Below are 1045 nucleotides of genomic sequence, written 5' to 3'. Positions count from 1 at the left end.
GTCCTCGCCTGACGAAGAACTGTCGTTGCTAACGACCATAGTTCTGACGTTACTTTGCTAGTGGCCCCACGGTGGGCGCCAACTGTTTAATCGGAAAACGGTAACAAATAAGATGTGGGTTTAAACAAAGACGTCTTATTAATGGTCGGAAATATAAACGTTCGATCGGTTACAAGGGGAAAGAAGAGAGTGCGACAAAAAGGAAGCCGGTGGCTCGATGAGCTACCGGAAAAGTACAACTAGCGGCGAGATGAAGCAAAGGTGAAAACCCTAATCTAGCCGCCAAGTGTTAGTCTGTGATTTCGGATCCTTCTCTCGTTGTCTCCCCTTTTCCCTTATATAGACGTCCTGATGCCTCGTCCTTGACCTAATTTACGTCATCTTGGTGGGCCTCCTCTGCTGGGTCGGGAAGCCCGTAGGCGTCCGAGCAGCCGCTGAGCTGGATGTACTTCAGTCGATGATGATCGACTAAAAGTACCTAAGAGTCAAGCCGAGAGACCTGACACTTGAGCCGATCGATCGAGCCGTCGCTCTACCTAATCCGGGCCAGGCCTTTCTACTCCTCGGGCCTTGTGGGATGGTCAAATCCATCCTCTACACATGAGTAATGCAAACCAATAGATTAACGGCTTGTTATTGTGTTCTCGGAGCATTAGAACTATGTATAGTTTTTTTGGGTCTAAAGAACAATGTATAGTTTTCACAGAGTTGCACTATGTGTGAAATAATCAGAGGCATAGACGGACATCATATCAAGATTCTGTGAGAAATGCAAAAAAAATACTGCAGTCATAGGTAGGCAGAGACATCATAAAATATAACTGTCTATCTATCTATACTATTAAAACAGAAGTTATGACTTCTTTCATGTGTAATTTTTTAGTTTGGACAATTCATAAAAAAATATCAAATTTAACATAAGTTCATTATTATATCTTTTAACTTTATATTTTTAAGGGCCTGTCTTTTTTTTTTGGAAATACAAATGAATATATTTAAAATGTTCTAACAAAATCTTTTAAAAATCTTTTTACAATCTTTTTAA

Source organism: Brassica oleracea, chromosome C2 (genome assembly GCF_000695525.1).
Source record: "Brassica oleracea var. oleracea cultivar TO1000 chromosome C2, BOL, whole genome shotgun sequence".
Lineage (NCBI taxonomy): Eukaryota > Viridiplantae > Streptophyta > Magnoliopsida > Brassicales > Brassicaceae > Brassica > Brassica oleracea.
This window is presented reverse-complemented; position numbering follows the sequence as displayed.